We start from the raw sequence: 21,940 nt of genomic DNA on the forward strand, positions 1-21,940 counted from the left end.
GTTATTTGGAGATTCGTGTCTTGCGTAGCTTCTCATCAACTTCCTGATGGGAAGGGAAGGATAAAAGGAACATGGAAGGGAATTGAGAATTGGGTGAGGTGGGAAAACAGCACAAAACATAAAGAAATAAGTCGTCCTGCATCCCCGAAAGGATGCTGAACGATCTGCAGGTGCCAAAATGCACGGTTGATCCTCCAACCACCGAGAGGCGTTAGAGATTTTACAAAAGCGACACCATTCTGCATTCCCCGAAGAATGCAGGACGATTTCTTTCCGAATATGCACTTGAATTAATTTGACACTTTAGAAGACAAAAATACCTTATATAGCTAATAAATGACTGATACGAATATTTTTCAATGAAAAAATCCAATGTATGAACATAATTTAAAAAAATTTTAAAAAATATCTCCTCCGCCTTTTTTTATAAACATGCTCGAAAATATTTTTTGTCAAATACAAGAAACGGATTTTTTTCGTTTTCCTCAATGTTAGATATAGCAGTTTAAAAATAACCTGTTTTTGAACTAGTTTTGCTCATAACTTCAGTTCAGAAAACGCTACCTGAACACGCCAGTTTTAACAAACTCTAAAAGATGTTCAAAGATACCTATACGAAAAGAGAAAAATATAAATGCTAGAGCAAAAAATCTGATTTTTTGAGGAACACCCTAAGTTGCTCTTTAAAAATAGCTGTAACACTAAAACCGTTGCAGATACTACTATGATGTCCTCAGCAAAGCTGCTCGATATAAGTTTATCTACAGTTTTGCCGAAAAATGCAGTCCTCTATCTCAATACATCCGGAAAATAAGTTTCGGATCACCAATATAATAAGAGCTACCCTAATACCATGTACATCGACAAATGGTTTATCTTCACTGATCATTTGTTTTGAAGACATCATAGCTCTAAAGTATAAGGTAAAGCCACAAAGCCCCCTAAATTGTGGATCCGGACCACTGTGCAATGCAATTTAACTCGGAAATTTTAAAATTTCCGATCTTTTATCTATTTTTTGAGATTCTACGGCAAACCTACAACAAAACCAGAATTTTAGTAGTTATCAAATGCGTTTGTGTTGTGCATAAAAATTGTTTAGATCGTTTGTCCAATACAAAAATATTTTAAGAATTTTAGGTTATTTACTAAAAATTTTCAAATTTTCAGTGAATTCCAAGTTTCAGTTTTTTTTTGTAAATTTTGTTTATATTAAATTTCCAACTAAAATAATAAAAAAATATATGTCATAAAATTTAAAAGTTTTGATTTCATGTTGTTTGGCAAAATTTTCCCAATAACACAAATTCTCTGTATTTGTACCAAATTTCTTGAGATTCTTTGAACGGATATGTAATTTTGATCATCAACACATTGTTTCTGGTAATGATTTCAATATTTTGAATCAAAAAAATGTACATGTCATCGCTTTAATTTTTGAGTTTTATACAAACATGTGAAAAAAAAATGAAAAATTCATATATATTTATAAATTCATCGATTTCTCAATGTTTTCTTCTGATTGTGTAGGAATGGTAATTGAGCGAAAATTGTAGCTGGTATCACTAGCAATCGAATGATGTATAAAAATATATAGGTCATCGCTTTGAATTTCGAGATATTTACGATCATAGTAAAAAGTCTCATCTTTTCTTAGGTCATCTATCTACAGTTTTCATTATAACTTTGGGTAGATAACCCTATTTTTCGGTTTTTTTAGTGCATTTTATTTCTGGAAGTATTACCTTTCCAATGGTGAACAAATTTTGAAGATCGGTTGACTAACAACAATGTTATGACTCGGTAAAGTTGAAGTTCTCAATATCCGATTCGCGATGCAGGTGCCGCATGAATGCAGATAGGGCACGTTTTGAGCTCGAAAAAAAACTTGGAACGGGAAAAATCTGATTTTCATTAGTTTTTCCTAAAAGATTGCCAATAATGATATAGTTAAAATAATCTACAAACTTCACAAAATTCGAGGGTGAAAAATTTATCGAAATTGGTCAAGTAACAACTGAGCTATGGTAGCTCAAAGTTACCGTTCCAACTTTTTTTGAGGCTTGGTGCTTCGCGTAACTTTTTTAGGCTTGGTATTAGGAGTGTTAATATGATGTCTTTGTTCAGGGTCAGTGAAAGAGGTGGGTACGGTGGGTAGTACTACCCACCCGAAAATTTCAAAGGTGGGGAACTACCCACCTGAACTTTCGAGTGGAAAACAATAGTAATATTCTCTGAATAATAAATAACATCGTTCATAAACTATTATGTCGTATTTAAATGCCATTAGAATTGAGTAATACTTCGAAATAGTGGGTCGTTCCCTCCGGTGCACAAAATTACCCAATGGGCTCAACATGCTTCACCGGCCCTGTATGTGTTGCTCTCAAAAAAGTCTAATTCTCGGTTAATTTTTCAAAAGGGCGTATAAGCAAGTGACAGTTTCTCTTTGTTTACTTTCTCCTCTATTAATTACTAATCGGTTTCCACGTTTATCACTCTTTGCATGAAATGATACCCGAAACTTTCGACTTTCAAACAGAATAGTGATATCAAAGTAAATCTTGTTAATCACGTCACAATAATCGAAAGAGAGAGTGATTAAAGAGAAGCTGTATCTTGCTTATACGCCCTTTTGAAAAAATACCCGAGAATTTCAATGTGTAAGGAACAACTTTTAGTAAAATAATTGGTGGAAACAGTTATTTTTAGTGATAGCGCATCTGTGGCAAGTGTGTGTTGATAAAAGTGTTATTTCTTGCATATTTTTCGCGAATGTTCAAGTTAAGGACACTAATAATTTACCGTCCAAAATTAAACAATACAAAAATAGATTGTGGTCGTTGTGCCAAGATAGTTAAATCTGAAGATGATTTGATCGAATGTTGAATGTGAGAAAATTTGCATGTCAATCCTGTGATTCTGGCTAAAAATCTAATGTTTATTCAATGAATTTATTTCCCTAATTACAACTAAGGATTGTTTTTTTTCGCGGGATGAACGAAAAGTGCGTGAAGTTGCATATAAGGGTTAATATTAAGACCTTTTAACCAAGAAGAACGATGTAATAACGTGCAGGTAGTTAATATTTAACTAAAAGTTGTCGATGTTGTTGAATGTACACAGAAACAAATAATGAAATTTACACGGCATGTAAATCAACATACACATGGGTTGAATCGAAAGTTTGATTGAAAACCATCCACGATGCAAAACTAAATTGAATTGCATTGAATTTTTAATAAATAGAACAGTATCTTTCATTGGACGCTTAGTTTTGCATCTAAATTATATTGAAACGTACAGAATTGTAAAGTAATTTTATGTTTAACTACCTGCTCCAAATATGTGCATGAAAATAGACGCAAATTCACAAAACATTTTTATCTGTGTATGTACATAAAAGTTCTAAGTAAAAACTATGTAATACATTCGATTTGTGGAATCTTATCATTCTGTACCGACAAACCCAGTGTTCAGAACCATTGTATAGCTAATAATACAATTCTATTGAATCCAAACAATACTTTCAGGTCGGGACTTGAACAAACGACAACTGATTTGTAAGACCAGCGCTCTATATATCTACTTGTGGTTTCTTAGTGAGTGCACAGCAAATCCACATTGTCGACAACTGTAAAGAGCTGTTAAAAATGAGTATATCTAAAATTGAAAACTTTCAATATCCTGTCAGTCAAATACATATGTCGATATTTAAAGATATAATGGGCACTTTCAACTTACATGGGAATGTCGATTGAATATGAAAAATTCCAACAGGAATTTTGCAGAGAGCTTTTACTCATCACTGAGTAATACTCGTTTTGATTCTATGCGCAGGGTTGAAAATCGAACACAGGTAAGCTGGGTGAAACTCATTAGCGGCCCTTACACGAGAATTATTAATGTCCTTTTAAATTATTACTAAGTAATGCCACTCCAAATTTTTATGGAGAAGCTCATCGTAATATTTCACAGAACACTTAAGCGACTTATATTAATTTTAATTAAACAAATTTGTATTACTCGCTACTGCCAAAAATTCTAATTTGACAATTGCTAATATTAGTTATTCCCTAAAGTTGTTGATCAAATCGACGTATTTCAACTCAATTCTTTGCCAATCAAATTCCATAAAAAATATATGAGATAGATGGCTAAACGATTCGCTATAGAACATAGTAAAATTTTGGCAAAGCTAGTGATTTCAAGGTACTTTATACCTACACTTGAACAAACATATTTGTCTCGGGTGTGAAGCCGGCATTTAAATAACATGTTTATATGATGAAAGTACTTGAAACATTAAAGTGCTATAATATCAATAAAATCACTCACCCCACTTGATTGTCGTTCAGACTTTGTCCACTGGTTATGGCAGACCACTACTTCCGATAAAGATTCACCGAGAAAACTGTAGCACACCTTGAAATCACCTAGGATTGAGGTTTGCAAGCAAACCACAAAAGTAAGACGGTAGCTAGGATGGCTATTCGCTTTTATATTACTCTTCTTGCCAGCAGTTCCCATCGCCACGAATGAAAATAGATAACATGTTATCATTGTGCAAACTATTCAAATCTTTGAAACATTTTTCGAGTATATACTCTAAGTTGTAGGATGCTGCCAGCTGTGAAGATGAGCAATTAAATGTGACGTGCAGTTTTATTTGGATTAATTTTAAGAGCCGAGAATAACAAGATATGATTAATGAAACAAAAGCGTTTCGTTGCTGCAATCTATTATTACAGCAAACGTTGAGCTGTTTTGAATTTTTGAGAAAGTTTATCCCCAGTACCTGCTCTTTCAACGCGATGAGCATTTGAAACTACTAATTGAACTATGCCAAACATGCCATGAAATGCATTCCATCGTATATCTTGGTTTGCTCACTTGGAAGAACATTCCTCAAGTTATCATCCAAGTTACAACTGGACCATGATGTAATCCGGAGTTAAGGAAGAAAAGTGTTAGTCGCTCGCTACCCATACAATTATCTCCATAAAGTTTCAGGGTGCTGCCAGAGTAAACCCGGAACGAAGCGGAACGATTCAATGCGATGTACTGTTAGCTTATCGTGTTCACTCTGACAGGCTTGCACGCGAGTCTAGACGCTTTCGCCTGACGATTGCACTCTGGCAGCAACCTAACTGTGGCGGTGGACCCTCCGTTACTTCGTCGCTTGGTGACTGCAGCAAGTAAGGAAACACGTCGAGCCGTCAGTGATGGTGAAACTGGCAACGCTGAGTCAGTGAACCGTCAATACCTACTATGGGGTTGTTCGAGCCATAAAAGCCGAGAAGTGGAAAAAGGCAACCAAAATTTCTAATGATCGACACGACACATTTGAATCAGCAATTGCACGAGAGTCTGCTCAGATTGATCTTTATTAGGAACCAACACCGAACACGGGAACCCAGAATATAGACTCTGTTTGTCATGATTTGTATTTGTTTTGTAGCCGACGAAATTACATCAATATTTCAAATGTATGCAATTAAATCTTTGTCCATACATGCGATACGGATTTCGATATTTAAGTTTCTCTTCGCCAAGCTTGTGTTCAACTGTATGCATGCAGTTATTTTTATAGCGTTAAGTTTCTCTACCATTACTACCATTCTGCGATTTCGGATGAAGCGTATAAATTAGAAATTAATCTTAAGCACTCAAAATTAACCCCGGAGTAGTTGCAAATTTCTCAGCGAAAACGACATAACATGGAATTTCATCCGAACTCGCATGACACATGAGATCAGAGCATACACTGGAAATAATTTGAACGCTAGCATCATTTTCAAAGCATTTAAACTATCACTACGTGTAGAGCACATGAAATTCATGGAAATATACACTTAACTCATAGAATGAGCGTAAAACCTGTTGATATTTAGTGGAATTCTTTATAAATTTATCTAAATGCACACAGAAAAAAATTATGAATTTTACAGGTGACATAATTCTACAAACGATACAATTCATTACTACTAAACTTCTCAAATGACGCAATATTCCATTCGTACAGAAATTTACTGGTTTCGAGTGTACTACTTAACTTCTCAAATGACGCAATATTCCATTCGTACAGAAATTTACTGGTTTCGAGTGTAATTTGCACTCGGTTAGTAAGTGAGACTGTATGAATTTATATGCACGATTTACCAGCCAAGGAGATATGTGCTTCTGTGGCTTAGTCGACTAACTGGTGGTCTAATGTTCTTCGGTTCAAGTCGCGTTGTTGCTGTGTTGAACTTTAGTTTTTTATTCCATTCGTATTTAAAGACATGTAATTTTCAAATCACACAATTTTACATGTTCTTGAATATAAATTTGTGTGAAATATGATGCTCCATTTACGTGCATCTGATAAGATGTAAAATCACAAGAATTTTTCGAACTGTGCACATCAAACGATAAGATATATCGTTACCCTCTAGATTCTATATGAATTTTATACCAATGGTATATTGTTTTTCACATAGATTTCAATTGAAACACAGTTGACCGAATCAAATGTTTTGCACATACATTTGTGCTGTACTCATTTCCACTAGAAGATGAATTGTTTAACACATGTAGTTCGATTCAATGGCAAAACAAATCACACCCAAACGAAAAACACATCAATGCTAAGTGAAAAATAATCTAATCTTGCATCTTAGTGAATTTTCACATAAAATATTAAAACAAATCGCTTTGATTGTGTATTGAAATGAAAAAGCATATTAAATTGAAGTGCTGTTTACATATGCATCCCTCTCAGTAGGCCGTTCAATTTTGTTGATTTTTTAGCGCTTGTTGAACGATATATTGCATGAAATATTCGTTCAATTTGCTGGAACGGTTTGTTGTTGTTTTTTCTCTTGTAAAAATAGTGTGAAAATTAAGTGTTACCTTTCCATAGAAAGAAAATTTGTTGTTATTCTACGTGAAGTAGAAGTATTGTGCAGGTATGTATTGTTAGTTTAAACAAATAAGTGGAAAAACTTCAGAAATTCTGCAGTAAAACTATTCCAACGGGGCTTCAACTCCTCATGTAAAAAATGGCTCAACAATGGACCTCTGTCTGCCGGGTTTGTTGAACGAAAAAAATGGCATTCGGTTCAACGGTCTGTTTCAAAATCGGCAAACGAAGGTCCCGTGTTGGCCTCCCGTTGAACGATTGATTGGACTTTCATTGGACCAATGATCCAACGTATTGGACCAATGAAGGACCACCGTTGAACTTTTTTTCTAAGTGGGATCGATCGTGCAAATTTTTATCAGTGTACCATTTAAAGCTTCAAATCTTTTTATAGCGCTGCCTGTTTTGCTGTCTAGCAACAACCTACCGCTACACGTAGGACTGAAACGTCATAATTTCGCTTATATTTATAGATTCGCGTACTTCCAACAGCTTCGCTTTTTCGTATCGATTGACCCATGAGAGCGATGCTTTCCCATTGATATATCGCTTACTCCTTCAAAACCGTCATCTACGTTAGGGAAATCCGATATTCCGAAGATTTTTAGCAGACAAAATAGGACACTACTAGCTATTGATATAAATAAAATAAACCTAGGTCCTCTAGTGTAATAGTACTGTAGTTGAGCAACCCGTAACACCAAAAGCGGTTTGTAAATATACAGTCTTGATCAATGAAAAACTAAATGAATTTTAATGTAGTTTTACATCAATCATGGTTTTAAATCAGATTTTCGTTTAAACTGATGTCTATTTCATAGTACTATCGGTTTACATGTCGTGTAAGTTTCATCTTTTCTTTCTGTGCAGTGTAATACTAATGTAGTTGAGCAACCCGTGGCAGCAAAAGCACCGTCTGGTGGAGAATGGGTTCGTAAATGCTCCTAAAATGCATGCATAAAGTTGCCTGCGCATTTAACAAAACCACAGTAGCTAATGGAAAAAAGTACACCCGTTTCTCACTAGAGGTGCTGTTAGTGTCACCGTACAGTCGGAAATCTATGTTTATTTGATTTATGCTACTGTGGTTGTGTTAAATGCGCAGGCAACTTTTTACATGCATTTTAGGAGCATTTACGCACCCTTTCTACACCAGACGTCGCTTTTGGTGTCACGGGTTGCTAAACTACATTAGTATTACACTGGGAAATCTATGTTTGTTTGATTTATGACAGTAGCTAATGGAAAAAAGTACACCCGTTTCTCCCTTGAAGCGCTGTCAGTGTCACCGTGCAGTGGTAAATCTAGGTTTACATAATTTATGCTATTAATCAACATTTCAATGATATATAATTGAAAATCCATGGCTATGAACATTCAAATCAATACGTAGAAATATTTCCAACCAATTCTTAAAATAATATTACTGATTGAAATTAAACTGGCTGAGCCGTAAGTGTTCAAAAGCTGACCACATTTCTACTTGTAATTACCCTAAAGCCGGGGTAAAATAAATGATATTAATAATAATAATGTAATTACCCTTGAATTTCTAATTTGCACCCCTATATAGAAAACGAAGATGTGTTCCACATCAAAAAATTTATGAACAGAAGAAGAAAAACTAAAAAAGTAAAAAGCTAACAAGTGAAAAGACGCGCTTAAAGGCTGTCTAAAGTTTTATTCCAATCTGTACCGCTTACCCTAAAAATCTGAATTGAGTTATCTTGAATGTAAGTTAAGCTCTACAATATTTACAATTGTCACTTTGCTATTTACAATATTTACATTGCGAAGATCGCAGACATAGATTTGAGCAGGTAGATTTCACGCAAGTGGTTGTTGATAAAACCCGCTGATTAATCCAACCGGTTCACTACCGGTTAATCCAACCGGTTCACAACCGGTTGTAAGTAAACTATATGAAAATTGTTAAAACCTAACCTAAAATGAATATAATTGCAGTTGAAGCATTCCGAAAAACGTGTTTGCTATCAAAGTCGATGTTATCACCACCAGACTAACAGTTGTTAAATATTCGACGCACCCTTCTTCAAATAAATTGGGTCGTCGTATGAATAAAATGTAGTAAAGTCTAATGTTAGTAGTACTACACACAGATTAAAATGCTCTGTTGGTATGAATATAAACAAATGCTACTTTCGAATTTGAGCATTTACTGCATGCAGATCTACACAGAGCCGGAAAAGCTGGTATAAGCATGCACAAAGCAAGAAGCCCATTTACTGCTGCACCAATCATCATCTTTTTATTTATTTATATTTACCAATATGAGCAGGCACACAAGTTATAACCTCTAGAGCTACTTACCGAAAAACTGGTAATATAAACTACAGTTTGTAACATCTTCGAAAATTGGTGTATAGTAAAGTCTCTCCTTTTGACAGAAACGTGATCCACATGTAGCATTTATTACCGAAACTTAAGCTTGATACGTTTTATTTATACGGCTAATTATCTCGGACCGTTTATATTTTACTATACTCAAACGATTCAAAATGTTCGGTGCAATTTGTGAAGCTATCACTTGCCGCTGATGTTAAACTGTTTCAAATTATCAAGAATTCTGAAGGCTTAGATTTCCTGCAGTGACAGTTGAACGTATTTCATAATAGGTGCAACGTTAAAAATGGATCACTCCTTAATCAACGCGTCCTCATTGTTTTCAAAAAGAACGTGGTGCGTTTGCTAGCTAATCTAATCTCATGTTGTTCACTTCGAAATGTGTGCAGAATATAGAATGCAGGAACTTAAAGCAGCATTTGACCGAGTGGATCAAGGAATACTTCTATCAAAATTGCAACGACTGGGAATCTCATCGATGAGCGTGGTTTAGATCTTACCTAACAAACCGTAAAAATTGGCTCCTCGATTTCAGAAGTTTTCTCAAACCGGTCTGGAGTTCCACAAGGCAGTAACGCAGTAACGGCTCCCACAGGTCTACCCGAGCGTTCCGCGTCATTTGTTCGGTACGACCACGTTTAAACTCGGCGAACCACCGACAAATCGTTGCTTTTGATGGACAAGAGTCCGGATAACATTTTTCAATCCATTGTTTCGCTTGCACGGTGTTTTTACCCATTAAAAAACAATGTTTTATCAAAATACGAAACTCGTTTTTTTCCATTTTTTTAAACAAACTACAAAACGACTTTACTCCAACCTCGATAACTCAGCTGTTTCTGGTCGGATCGACTTAAAATTTTGACCCGTTTCAAGCAAAGGTTAGTACTCTAGAAAGACGTGATTACTGGTTTACTACGAGCGCCATCTCTGCTTTAGTCTCGGGACTTATTGATCCATGTGTTATGTGTGTATGTGACAAATAATGTCACTCGATTTTCTCATAGATGGCTTTGTGAAAATCGGCTCAAACACAAATTTAAATGAAAGATCTTATGATCCCATAGATCGCTATTGAATGTTATACCGACCCGACCTCCGATTCCTGATTTACAGAGTGATATGCACCAAAAAAATGAAAAAAATGGTCACTCACTTTTCTCAAAGATGGCGTGACCGATTTACACAAACTTAGATTCAAACGAAAGGAGTTATGGTCTCATAGGTCGCTATTGAATCTAATCTTTATCCGACTTCCGGTTCCGAAAGTACAAATCTATAAGGAAATGCGCATTCAGTTTTCTCGAAAATTTTTACACTCTCTTATGCCGATGACAAAACAATCTTTAAAGTTTTAAAAAGTCTCCTGGATTGCTTTGATCCTGTCCTGATCCGGTGATATTCGATTATCTCATTGCGGGAAGATCCATGGCACGAGTGGAGAATGTAAAGGATCTTGGTGTCATTCTGGATCAAATAATGACTTTAAGACTTCATTTTGACGAAATTTTAGCCAAAGCCAATCGTCAACTCGGTTTCATTTTGAAGATTACCTCAGAGTTTCGAGATCCGTTAAGTTTGGGATCCCTGTATTGCTCACTTGTACGCTCAATACTTGAGTCAAACGCTGTGGTATGGTGTCCTTACTACGCTCTCTGGAATACCAGGATTGAAGCTGTTCAACGAAAATTTGTGCGATACGCTTTGCGCATGCTACCGTTCTTCAACGCAACTTTCTGCTCCTGGAATCAAGGAATACGGTTTATGGACAACATGAACCTTTTCGCTTAGTCTGTATGCGATTTAACCACCTATCGATCACCTCACGTTCGTTCGTGAGAAGGTTATCACTGGTATCTCTGAACATTTCGGCCTGTGGCGTGTAGCTTCTACGTGAGCGGTTAACCTCACCTCATAGAACTTCCGTGTGTCATTTGCGCGGTACAGCTGTTCCATCGTTTCGCTATCTTGGTCTTCCTGGTGGCGCTTTTTCTCCCGAGTTCTGTCTGTTCCGCGCCTGTCTGTATCGTTTCTCGTTCGCTCTCGTGCGGTGTTGCAGCATCCTCGCCCTTGTTGCATTTTTCTCTTCGACCAACTGCTGACATTCGCTGTCAAACCAGTCATTTACTCGATTTGATAACCTCGCACCTAGTACGGTTTCATAAATGCCTCCTCAAGAGTCGCCGCGTTAAGTTGCGCGTATTCCTGTGCAGTACGAACGCTACGTAGCTGCTCGAGATTGAGTCCCGGCGTTCCTGTGCGACGAGTGTTGTTAACCATCGATAGTTTTGAGCGCATACAAACCGCGACAAGGTAGTGGTCAGAATCAATGTTGGCACTGCCATAAGTGGGGACATTGAGTCCAGGCATCGTTGACCATTGTGGTTTGTTGCCGCGTACAGGCTCTCCAGCCCGATCACAGGCCTGTACATTACCTCCCGGCCTATCTGAGCATTCATGTCGCCGATCACGCATCTTGTCCAACACTTAACGGGTTGGTTACCCGTTCTTTCCTATGGCTACACGTTCCCCAGCTGGCACCGCAGAGAAGTAGTGATATAGGAGTTACTGGACAAGAAGGTAAGAGTCTCTTTGGGGCTTGAATTACGCATGGTCCAGTTCTTTACCAACCAAAATATAATGAATTATTTGTATCTGTTTTCGTTGCCATGTTTTCTCATTTCATCGAATACACAATTCATTTCCAAATTCCTCTTGCATCTTCAGACAGAAAAATGGTAAGAATTATGAGAAATTCAATGGTGTTGTGAATATAGAATTTATGCATTAAGGATTTCCTCCAAAATCGCTGTCAATTAGATAAATTGATTGATTTTCAATTAGTAAAACTGTAATTTAACATCAATATGCATAAACTTACGAAAATAATAAATTTTCTGTCGTTTATAAACAGATGTTCGACATGTCAGTAAGGACGATGCACTCCGGTGTATCTTAAAAAGCTGCAATTCAAGTAGAGTAACATCTCCTTAGCTGTTTATGTTAGACTGTTAGGTGTCATAACAGTTCAACATGAACTGTTTGGCACTGACGAGTCGAAGATGAAACGTATCGATTTTATGTCCAAGCACAAACATAGGCTAACCCCTCAATGATCTATAGAAACACTGAACGGGTTGGGCAGCCTCTTATTTCCAAATTCCCCTAATAATCTTATCAACTTGGCACTTGCTGTGCTGTAGAAACGTCCAGGCATTTCAACATCCATAAATCCACCTAATCCAATCAAGTGTGTATGCGCCATCTGAATTTGTCATGTGACTTCTGATTCAATTTGTCTCAATTGTCGGAAGGATCGCACTTTATTTGATTCTGTTCTCCATAAGCCAGATCGTTGCATACATTGAGACACGAATGTAATGCTTTTGCCTTTGTGATGCTGCTTGTCAGATGACCGCATGTGTACGTTTATCAAAAAATCTTATGGATTTTTTCATCGTTTTGTATATTTTAGAGCAATAAAAATTATTTCGATAAAAACAGAAATCATTGCACGTGGAACTTAATTACTAACTTCTTAATTTTGATTCGAGCCTATCGTTTTTTTTTGTCAATCCGTTAGAATGGTTCACTTCCTGGAAATGAGAAGGTTCACAAATTATAGATCATGTTGGATTGACCCACGAAAACACATTCACAAAAGATGTTTATTCAAATGATTTACGCAATATTGCTATCTACAAAGAGGATGCTTGCACACCTCACTCGTGATCGTCGAAGTGAGTCAGCTTCTACGCACGAGATACCTGCTCATTTCTCTGATATCTCTGTATGAGAGGATAATGTAAAACTGCGTCATAGCAAAAAGAGAAACCTTGTCAAAAATGTGCACACGTTAGTCAAAATTGCAAAACAAAAATGACCCAAAAGGCAACGTGTTACACGGATGCTTGAATAAGTTATTGTGCTGTGTATGGCGGGATAGTAACCAGTGAATGATTCTTATCGCACGAATGATAAGCAATTTAGTATATTAAATTATTTGATCTAGGGAGATTTGGTATTACACCATTTGATTGAACGTGATGATTGTGCTGATCCCATAGACTGCACGTTAATAAAGTTAGGTTTAATTGAGGATAGTACTATGATTGTAGCAACTCACTTGAAACTGAAAATAAACTCAATTATTAATGAAAATACACATCGTCGATTAAACTAGAATATTTGTTCTCATAAACAAGCGGTTACTATATATCAATCGTTCGAGTTCGCTATTGCACAAGGGACTTTAAACTCTGGACTATTCTTGAATTAATTTCACAATCTCTCATAAAAGGCTGAGGTCCGCTAGGAGAATGATAGCATTTATTATCTTTCTCCGGACTGAATCAGTCTAGAAGACGTGGAGTCCGGCGGAAAAATAGTCACTTATTCCTCTGGGTTCCTGTTAATAATTCGTAAAAGGCGACAATTGCAGGAGTTTCTCTTTTCCTACTTTCCATGACCAGATTCATTATTATTTCAAATCTGAAGACTCTTTTTACTATACATCACTTCATTTGGTATTAATATATTTTTCGAAAGTATTCTTTCTTAGCTATTGTTTGATCTTGTAAAATTATTTTTATCATTTTATGTTATTTCTCGTCTTTCAAGACCACAATTTTGATACATTAAAGACTGTCCCATAAAGTATGGACGCAATCGAAAACCGCTGCCATTTCGAAATGGTTCAAAATCTGTCAATTTTTATGGCTGCGTCCTGTTGTTTACACTCTTCTCTAACCACTTGTGCAGTTGTTTATTCGTTTTCATTAGTTTGTTTCGAAATGCGTGGACTTTCAGCAGAACAACGTTGAACAATTGTGTACAAATGGTGCACAGAACGCGGACTGTCACTGAGAAAGATAGCAAAAATGGAAGAAGTAAGTGAAAAAGCAGTGCGAAATGCAATCAGGAAGTTCGGTGAGGATAACGCCTTTGAGGATAAACCGAAAACGGGTCGAAAAAAAAGGTCCTGCTAACCCTCAGTTGGATAAACGTATACTGAAGGCGTTCGAGCAAATGAAGGAGGTTTCAGTTCGGGATGTGGCCAAAAAAGTGGGCACTTCGAAGTCAAATGTTCTTCGTGCTAAATAACGTTTGAATCATCGAACCTACAAGAAGCAGAAACAACCAAAACGTAGTCCGAAATAAGAAGCATCGATCAGGCCGAGGGTTCGAAAGTTGTACAATACGATTCTTGCTGGAAATTTGAACTGCATAATCATGGACGACGAAATCTACGTGAAACTCGATTACAAATCCTTGCCGGGACCACAATATTATACGGTGCGAGAAGGGCAAGTGTTAAACCAGTTCGAGACATCGATTGAAGTCGAAAACTTTGGTAAGAAAACTATGGTCTGGCAAGCAATTTGTAGCTGCGGTAAAATTTCGAAATCCTTCATCACCACTGCTTCAATGAACAGCGAAATATACATCAAGAAATGTTTACAAAAACGACTTCTACCCATGATTCGAAGCCACAAGGATCCTGTTGTCTTCTGGCCAGATCTTGCTTCTTGTCACTACTCGAATTCAACGGTATACTACCAAAAATGTCACTTTCGTCCCAAAAGACATGAATCCACCAAATTGCCTTCAAGTTCGACCAATTGAGGAACTTTGGGCATTAACGAAGGCACATCTTAGGAAACATGTCTCGACAGCGGAAACCATTCAACAGTTCGAAAAAGATTGGGAAAAAGTGTCAAAACTTGTCACCAAGAAGTCTGTACGGAATTTAATGAGGAACGTTTGCAAGAAGGTGCGCCAGCTAGTCTGCAATGGCTAAGTAGCAAATGTTGAGAATAATATTCTGTTGTTGTAGTCTAATATTATCAGTATATCAAATAAAATTTGAATATCGAACACTTGTGAATTATTTACAGCGAAATCAACGTGCGTCCATACTTTCTGGGACAGTCTTTAGACGTTCTGCAATAGCATTGAATAATTATAAATAACCTTTTAGCCTACGGTTAGTACCTGTTATTCAGCTCTAAAAGTCGGTAGCTATTAATTAACAAAACTATCTTTTGGCAGTGCTCTATTCATAATTTTAAACATGCAAAAAATGAATAGTGAATGTTTATTTATACTCGGTTTATTGCGTAGTGAAAGTTGTACAATTAACATTATTAATGTGATTAGGATCTACACTGATTATTTTCATAAAAGCTTCATCTAGCATTCATTACCGTGCCATTACGAAACCGCTATTTTCCCCAAATCTGGTGAAATGGAGTGTTAAAGAAGCATTCCTGAATGTTGCAAATTGATAGTTTTCCCCAATTTCAGCACTGAATTCCTGTTGTCATTAATTTTCACACCCTTCATGGGAGGATCCACGATTTTTGACGTGAATCAATCGACACTCAGGTCTTATGATCTTCACAGAAAAAAATTATGAATTTTACAAGTGACGTAATTCTATAAACTATACAATTCATGACTACTTAACTTGTCAAATCACACCATTTTCCATTCGTACAGAATTTCACAGGCTCCAAGTGTAATTTGAACTCGGCTACCAAGTGCCGCTGTATGGATTTATATGTATCATTTATTCATTAAGTAGATATGTGCTTCTGTGGCTCAGTCGATTACCTGGCGTGCTTTGTGATATAATGTTTCTCGGTTTAAGTCGCGCTGTTGCTGTTGATCTTTTGTTTTTTTATTTCATTAATTCTCAAGCCATTTTATTTTCAAATCACACATTTTTACATATTCTTGAAATTAATATGTGAAATACGACGCTCCATTTATGTGCATCTTATGAGATGTAAAATCACAATATTTTAATGTGTTGATTTTCCAAGCCCTGGTTGTGGGGCCACTGATTAGTTAGCATCTTATACGACTGCTCTAAAGCAAATGAAAAGAAGCTAAGAATGTGGTCGTTTTAAAAAATGTGTTTTCATCAATCAATTTCCATCACATCTACCAGAATCATAAAATAGTATGTTTCTTAGCCGTATTGCAACAAAATACTTACATTCTCGATGAAAATTTATTCATAAGTTTGATAATATCTCAATATTTTCTTAAAGAGGGCATATTATAACATTTTATCCTACTAATTAATTTCTTTTTTACTTAACTTCAAAGCAAAGTCTTAACAATACAATCCTTTTGTGAAATTTTTTTTTTTCTGTATCAACATACTTCGCTGTCGATTCTTACGACACAGAATCATTGCATGGCTAATACTACGATCCTACTAATGATCCTAGAATCCTTCCAGTTTGGCCCTCGAACATACGATTACGGACTTGTAAGACCAGCATATTATGCATTAACCCGTTATCTCGGTACTTATTTTTATTTTACTTATCGTCCAATGAAGTGCATTCTATATGTCAAGTCTCTCAGCGATTTAAACATGAAATCTGTATAAAATGTTCAAAACGACGAATGTAACAATAAGAGATTCTCTTTGTTTACTTTCTCTTTCGATTATTGCGAGACATTCCTGCTTTTTTTGGTAATTTCTTCAGTACAGATTCAAAGATGATAGCTTTAGTTATTATTATCGGTAAAAAATTGGAGTGAAGGATTGCTAACAGTACCGTAATAATCGAAAGAGAAAGTAAACAAAGAGAATCTCTCATTGTTACAATCATCGTTTTGAACATTTCATACAGAAAAATTCATGTAGAAAAGTAGAAGCGGGACTAGCACTGATTTGTCGATAGTTTTATAAATAGTTTTTTTTCCACCGCTCCTGCATCTACCAGTACTACAGTTAAGAAAATTCTTTACAGTTCTAGCTAATGCAATAGGGCATTACCAATGCCAAAATACGGTCTATTGGAATTAGTAATAGCCTCTGTAAATTTAAAACGAACTACAACATTGTTTAGGAGTGGCATTTCTTCGCAACCTCGCACGGTAAGAAACCATGTGATACAATCGGTGAACCATTTAAACGAATGGCAACAAGAACCAGCTTGGCAAGAGAACATGAACATCCAATAACAAATGCGAAAGCTTTACTGGATTGGGCTTCTAAAAGGAATCAATATAATTTCACAGTAGTCTCGTTTTGTTATATGTCACAGGAGGAATATGACGATGGTGCCGTAGAATGGAAAGATATTTATCAACAAACAAAAATGATTCAAGGTACACAAAAATATCATTGCTTCATTTCAGTAACAGAAAATAAGATTGCTGCGAAATTCTTTTCAACCACCACAGAAATGAGCTATCATGTTATACATAAACCTGCGAAAAATACAGATAATCAAAACATGAAAATATACATCTATAATGACTATCGGTGCCGGTAAGAAATAATAAATTTGGTTTGCAAAACGACAATCAACTTTTTTTATTATTCGCGAATTTTATCACCAATATTGTACTTTGCAAAGTAAATACGCTTATGGAAAACCACACATAATTTATGATAAATGTGTTTTATTATAAACCAGTGATTTTGGAGAACCCAGACTAACTCATAAAAAGGCATTCGTAGAAACTATAGATTTCGAGTTATAATTATTTCAAAATAATGTTGCTTAAAACACATACTCCCTTTTCAAAAATTAGTCTTGAGTCAAAAAAATCTCTAGCCTAGTAGAAAATACTTTATTTGTCATACCGATCACAAATGCAGAGTTTCTTGCAAATCCAATGGTTTCGTGCCAGAATTTTGTCATTTATGGACGATTTGGCGCAGAATTGCTTATATTTTCTTCGATAATGTGAGTATTTTAAACCATTATGGCTAAGAAATAATTTTTTCCCTATTTCTGGTGAAAGCAATGAAAATCAAATTATAAAAACACCTTTTACGAAACATTTTCATTGCTATACCCCAAAACAAAACACGATAGCTCTTTTGGTAAAAACAGGAAAATGTGAGAAAGAAATTTGTAAACATCGACCGGTGCAGATTATCTATCGGATCACGTCCAGTTGCTAAAGACTGTCCCAGAAAGTATGGACGCAACCAAAAACCGCTGCCATTTCGCAATGGTTCAGAATCTGTCAATTTTTATGGCTGCGTCCTGTTGTTTACACTCTTCTCTAACCACTTGTGCAGTTGTTTATTCGTTTTCATTAGTTTGTTTCGAAATGCGTGGACTTTTGGAACAACGTCGAAAAATTGTGTACAAATGGTGCACAGAACGCGGGCTGTCACTGAGAAAGATAGCAAAAACGGAAGGAGTAAGTGGAAAAGCCGTGCGAAATGCAATCAGGAAGTTCGGTGAGGATAACGCTTTCGAGGATAAACCGAAAACGGGTCGAAAAAAGGCCCTGATAACCCTCAGTTGGATAAACGTATACTGAAGGCGTTCGAGCAAAAGAAGGAGGTTTCAGTTCGGGATGTGACCAAAAAAGTGGGCACTTCGAAGTCAAATGTTCTTCGTGCTAAAGAACGTTTGAATCTTCGAACCTATAAGAAGCAGAAACAAATAGAACGTAGTCCGAAACAAGAAGCATCGATCAGGCCGAGGGTTCGAAAGCTGGTACAATACGATTCTTGCTGGAAATTTGAACTGCTGGAACAGTCTTTATTACCGATAACATCGTGTACATCGTGACAACAAAAGACATTATACCCCACAATAATTATGCATTATGTCACTTGGAACGTTTAAATCGAATTATAACTGCCAAACTTGCATAGTAGAAAGAATCTATTAAAAGAGTCAGTGGTAAAACTTCCACGGATAAAAATCCATTACCGGTATCATGAATAAGAAATATTGAAAATCATGAAACATGATTTAATGAGCCAAATGATGTATTCCATGAAAATTATTATGGGAGATAAGTTAATGCTCATGATATAAATAATTTTGTTCATAAAATCATGAGTAATGGACATGATCTCACGAGAAGATTTCTTAATCATGGTTCCGGCAATGGATTTTTATTCGTGTATGTTAAGAAAAGTACTAAATGTCTATAATCAGAAGGAGAGCGTTTTACTCAGGTGGCGCGCTTCATACTACTTTACCTTACTAATAAGATATGAAAGAGAAGGAACATTCAATAGTTTCAAAGAGTTAGCTTCAAATTACAAGGTCACATGCACAAAACACTCTTGAAATTGGACTTTTAACTTCCGATACTTAATAACTCAGAAGTCGGGTCCGAATAAAAATCACTAGCAGACTTCAGCACCCTAGAACCTTTTACCAATTGAATCTAAATTTGTAAAAATTCATTCAATCATCTCCGAGAAAATCAAGGGAGTTTTTTTCACTCACACAAGTTTAAAATTGTCTTTAAAAAACAGCGGCATGTTGAAATAAAATTGAAAGCGAGCTATCACGCATGGAAACTGGTTTGTTAAAATGCACTATAATCTGGTTGCAAAATCCCAGCAATTATTTTTGGGGAATTTTTACAAACTGGTATTCAACGAGAATTTTTAGCGTATTTACGTATGGATATTTCCCAACCCTATAAATTTTACTAGCCTGTAAGATTTGTTTTCTGTTATATTGATTCTCTACACTACATTATAAGTTGAGAGAATAGAAAATTGAGTCTGTCTAGAAAGTTGAAAGCCAATTACCGTTTAAGTAATTTAGCTCAAACCTACTTAAACTACGTAGAAACATTTACTTATATAAACTATATTTTCATGTATTATTTTCAATTTAAGATAACTGCTGAGATATTCTATTTAAATCGCCCATGAGGGAAGTACATGAAAAAGATAAATAAAACTCGATAAATTTCATTCCATTCAGATTTTTAGAGTAGTGTGACACAATTAATCACCAACGAAATAAGTGACAAATCGGAATAAAAAACAAACATTCATTTATCTTTTGCATAGTTTGTGCTTCCTTTACTTCGTCTTTCGTCGACCTGCTACCGTTTCATTTTTTTGTATGCACATTTATGAGCATGTTGAGATCTTGATAGTTTCAGGATCTTGAGGCATTCTGTCCATTTACTGTCATGAGCCTTCCTTAACTTGACCAGATGCACTGTGAGAGTGCAATGACCAGTAAGGAGGTCGGTTACTATTTATGCTTCACCTTCATGTAGAGCAAGGAACTCGTTAGTCTGAGTGTTTCACTGTAACCGTTTTGACTAAAAGTTAACTGTTTACCTTTTATTCCTTGTTCTCAAAATAATAGCGACTGAACTCTATCGTTAGTCAACTATTCAGTCGATTCATTTTCTTTGAATTCAATGTGCATTTTCACCCCTTAATGCCCCAATCAGAATGAGTTTAAATTTATTTGCTATCAGATCTTATTTGCGACATTCCAATTCGGTGTAGATTTTTCCGGAAGAGATAAAGGTTTTGTTATGTTACCTTTTTTGCCATAGGTTAGAATAGTGCAAATTTGGGAGCTCGAAAAGTTGATAATGATTCTAGATCTGTGAGAAACCTAGTCTCTACACATAAAAGTAATTGTTCAAGATTATCTAATGTAAGGTCTAAATTGAACTCAGTTCCGTTGAAGTTGTCCAATACTGTTATGCACTACATGCATAAAATTTAAAATTAAACTTTATCTCTGTATGCATGTGGAACGATTTCTTGAACCAGATACATACCACTGTCTTATTGTTATATACTTTCGTCATCATGACCTACATTGTTATGGCGGAATATTCTTTCGAGTATAATGTAATGCTGCAGGTATTCACTGTCAATACACGTACTTCGAATAAACTATAGATATGACTAGCATTTTCTAGCGATATAATCGTGGCGCATTTTTCATGTATGGACAAACAAAGTACTGATATTGATCGAGAAATGTTGGTTAATTTTCGTTTGTCACATAAATGTTATTTGTGCAACTTACGAAGAACACTAACCTTTACAAAGCGCGTAGAATAATCCGTTAAGAACCGTGAATACGATTGTAGATACCGTACGCACGTGTTTCCCTTGGTTGGGGCGTTACGAAATAAAGCACCGTTCACTACTAAGACTATTTCACACTTTAGCACGTTTAGACAGCCAACGATCCGATTCTCCCTACTGGAGTGTAACTGACTTGTTTGGAATGGATGGCAGGGGAAGCATGAAACGTGTTTCCGATAAACTTGTTCTTGGGGGTGCCCGAGCGGAAGAAGCTCTGCTAGTTTGCCAAAAACACACGTAATATTATTCTACCAATCAACGGTACAGTATCGCTTGTATATTACAAACGATGAGACCAATTTAACACGGTCATTTAGACACCACAACTTACTGGCCCTGGCGATGGAGACAGAGACAGATGACAATTATAAATCCGGCCGTTAGCGGTTTACGCGGGAAAAGTTCAGCTGACTCTGAATCAAGTTTTGTATCGTAACTCGTAGTAGACAACAACATGTATTTTGAATCGCCGGTAGTTTTGTCGAAGATCAGAGTAGCCATCGACTTAATCGCGCAATATCGGACTATCAACTGACCCACAGAGTGATACACATAAAACGTTTTGATCCACATAGGTATCGAGAGTGATTACCCTGCCTGCCACTACCTTCGAATCGTATCTTGCTCTCGTCTTCCTCTTCCGGACAGATCAGCTTTATTTGGGTGGACAGTGACGGTTACCTAGGGGAAGCGTTCATAGAATGGACTTCTCAAAGTTTGAAAGCTATGCAAATTAGCTTCGAGTCTTATTTGGATTCCTCTTTATACTTGCAATTGTTGTTTAAACTATCTTTTGTTTTTATGTTTTTTTT

At 36.1% G+C, this 21,940-nt stretch overlaps 1 protein-coding gene across 3 annotated transcripts in view; it reads right to left on the reverse strand.

The window, feature by feature from the left end:
- Positions 1-21,653, reverse strand: part of LOC131435079 (synaptic vesicle glycoprotein 2B-like) — a 68,141-nt gene extending 46,488 nt beyond the window's left edge. Inside the window, exon 1 of one of the 3 annotated variants that reach the window (XM_058602586.1) lies at positions 21,460-21,653. The gene's annotated coding sequence lies outside the window, so the exon portion shown is untranslated. The other 2 variants (XM_058602585.1, XM_058602583.1) reach the window with 2 other exon arrangements.
- Positions 21,654-21,940: the final 287 nt, after the last annotated feature.

This window comes from Malaya genurostris, chromosome 3 (assembly GCF_030247185.1).
Source record: "Malaya genurostris strain Urasoe2022 chromosome 3, Malgen_1.1, whole genome shotgun sequence".
Lineage (NCBI taxonomy): Eukaryota > Metazoa > Arthropoda > Insecta > Diptera > Culicidae > Malaya > Malaya genurostris.